General features: G+C 35.3%; 1 non-coding gene across 1 annotated transcript; it reads right to left on the reverse strand.

Moving 5' to 3' along the window:
* Positions 1–586: 586 nt before the first annotated feature.
* LOC121231769 (small nucleolar RNA R71) lies at positions 587–693 on the reverse strand. Its single transcript, XR_005929824.1, has one exon. It is a non-coding gene; the product is annotated as a small nucleolar RNA R71 (small nucleolar RNA).
* Between the last annotated feature and the right edge of the window lie 2,661 nt (positions 694–3,354).

Here is a 3,354-nt window from a genome sequence, read left to right on the forward strand (position 1 = left end):
TTCTTTATTCTTTATTTATTCTTAAGTGTTTTATAAGCATAGATCGAATCATTGATCTATTACCCGTGGACTCTAAAATCGAGCGTAATTTTAAACAAAGAAGAAGTGAGAGATCTTCTCTAACACAAGTAGAGATGGACTTTCGAAATAAAAAAATGATGGACAATGTAATGGAGTCGAACAAATGCACAACCCAATCCTTATTGCTGATGATAGGGATCGTGCCATAAGACAATACGCTGTGCCACTTTTTGATGAATTAAATATGGGAATCAGAAGGCTGGATATCGAGGCACCCCAATTTAAATTGAAACTAGTGATGTTTGAAATGCTCTAAACGGTGGGCCAGTTTAATGGTATGCCCACGGAAGATCCACACTTACACCTTTAATTATTCATGAAGGTGAGTGATTCATTTAAGTTGGCTATTGTGACTGAAGATGCACTGAGGTTGAAGCTATTCCTATACTCGTTGCAAGATCGAGCACAAGCATGGCTGAATTCATTGTCACCAAGTTCAATAACTACATGGCAAGAATTAGCAGAAAGGTTTTTGGTAAAGTATTTTCCACTGAGTAAGAGCACAAAATTGTGATATGAGATAACTATTTTCCAATAAATAGATGACGAATCTTTATATGAGCCGTGGGAAAGATTCAAGGTATTACTTCGTAAGTGTCCTCATCATGGGATTCCTCATTGTATCCAATTGGAGACATTTGATAATGGTTTGAACACACATACAAGATTAATGGTAAATGCTTCTTTGAATGGTGTGATTTTGTTTGAGTCTTATAATAAGGCTTACGAAATCATTGAGAGGATCGCAAGTAACAATTATAGTGGCTGACAAATTGAGAGTAGTTTCTAGAAGACGAGAAGTCATAATGCATAAAGTGGATGCACTGACTTCACTCTTTACTCAGGTATCTTCTATTTCCTCAATGTTAAAACAGTTTACCACTAATGGTTTGAACAATTTTACAGCTCAATCACCAAGTCAGTACAATGTAATTTCTTGAGTATACTGTGGGGATGGTCATTCTTTTGAGAATTTCCATTCAAACCCTAAATTTGTGTATTATGTAAGGAACCAGTATCAAAATAGAAATGGACAAGGACCACAACCCAACTTCTACAATCCTTCATGGCGGAATCATCCGAACTTTTCCTAGAGTAACTAAGGAAATGGATGAATGGAGCATAGACCTAACCAAACCCAAGGGTTTAACCAACAAGCCCCAAAACCACCTCAAGCTGAGTCATCAAACATTTTTAGATGACTTGTTGAAAGCATACATGACTAAAAATGACACATTGATCCAAAGTCAAACAGTAACGCTGAAAAATTTAGAGAACCAGATGGGTCAATTAACTACTAAGCTTCATAGTAGACCGAAATGAGCCTTGCCAAGCGATATAGAAAATTTGAGAAATTTGGGTAAGAAACATTGCAAGGTGGTCGAGTTACAAAGTGGTAAGATTTTGGAACCTAAGGAGGTTATGATTGAAAATTAGCCTACTGAAAAGAAGGAAAGTCAACCAATAGTTGAAGTTCCTATACTAGAAAAATCAGGTGCTGAGAAATCTGATGAGGTAAACCTTAAACTAGTGAATTCTGAAAAGCTAACACCTACTTTTGCAGATTTACCTCCTCAGAAAAGTTGACCATATCAACCTAAAGTTCCATATCCTGAAATACTTTAGGAGAATAAGCAGAAACAAGAGGTAGAACTCAAGAAGTTCTTGGATGTTTTAAAGCAATTACACATCAACATTTTATTGGTGGAGGCTTTAGAGCAAATACCCAACTATATGAAGTTTATGAAGGATAATTTGTCTAAGAAGAAATGACTTAGTGAGTATGAGATTGTCATTTTGACAAAAGAGTGTAGTGTGTTCTTTCAGAACAAGCTACCTCTAAACTGAAGGATCTTGAAAGCTTTACGGTACCTTGCAACATCGGTGAATCTTACTGTGTTAAAGCTTTATGCGACTTACGAGCAAGCATCAACTTGATGCCCAAATCTATTTTCAAGCTATTGGGAATATGTGAAGTAAGACCAACTACTGTGACACTTCAACTAGTGGATCGGTCGTTAGCATATCTTGAAGGGAAGATCAAGGGTGTTTTGGTAAGAGTTGATAAATTTATTTTTCCTAATGTCTTCATTGTATTGGATTTTGAAACATATAAAGAAGTTCTAATCATCCTTGGGAGACCTTTCCAAGCGATGAGAAGAACATTGATAGATGTGCAAAAAGGCAAACTCATCATACGAGTTCAAGATAATAAGGTAACATTTTATCGTTCTGAAAGAGATGAAATTTCTCGATCCGATGGAGGAATGTTCAGTAATAGAGGAATTAGAAACCTTAGTTTCTATGGAAAGCAATTATGAAGAAGACCCATCGGAGAACACTTTGGGTCTAAACCATTCAAAGATGAAAAATGTAATGAAGGTTTAGTTTTAATGGAAGCCAATTCGAGGAGTTATGATCAACCACTAAGGTTCGAATCGCTAGAGTTAGAAGTTCAAGAATTTAAAAAACCCAAGTTGTCAACCAATGAACCGTCTAAACTTGAACTAAAGGTACTTCTATCCCATTTAAAATACATTTATCTTGGTAATAGTTCTACTTTTCCTGTGGTTGTTTTAGCAGACTTGACAAAACATCAAGAGGAGCAATTTATTGTTATTTTAAAGAAATTTAAAAAAGCAATTGGTTGGACCATAGCTGACATACGAGGTATAAGTCCTTCCTTCTATATACACAAAATTATTTTAGAGGAAGGTGAAAAAGGTAAAATAGAAAAGGAGACTTAACCCTATCATGAAAGAAGTGGTATAGAAGGAGGTAATCAAATGGTTAGATGCGGGAATTATTTACCCCATCTCAGATAGTTCTTAGTTAAGTCCAGTACAATGTGTACCAAAGAAAGGTGGAATCATGATTGTCAAAAATGAACAAAATGAGTTAATGCTAACATTAACTGTCATGGGTTAGAGAATCTGTATTGACTACACAAAGTTGAACAAAGCCATGTAAGGATCATTTTCCGTTGCCTTTTATGGATTAAATGTTAGATCGACTAGCAAGTAATGAATTTTATTGCTTTTTAGATGGATATTCGGGATACAAGCAAATAGTTTTAGCCCTGGAAGACCAACATGTTATAGTTGTATAACGTCAATTTTCACTGTTATAGTTGAAAATTTTGTTGGGCTTTTCATGGATGGTTTTTCTATATTTGGTAACATTTATGATGTTTGTTTAAGTAATTTGGCTAAGGTACTAAAAAGATACGAGGAGACAAATCTTGTCCTTAACTAGGAGAAATGCCACTTTATG

The sequence above is a fragment of the Gossypium hirsutum genome, chromosome A06 (assembly GCF_007990345.1).
Source record: "Gossypium hirsutum isolate 1008001.06 chromosome A06, Gossypium_hirsutum_v2.1, whole genome shotgun sequence".
NCBI classification, from domain to species: Eukaryota; Viridiplantae; Streptophyta; class Magnoliopsida; order Malvales; family Malvaceae; genus Gossypium; species Gossypium hirsutum.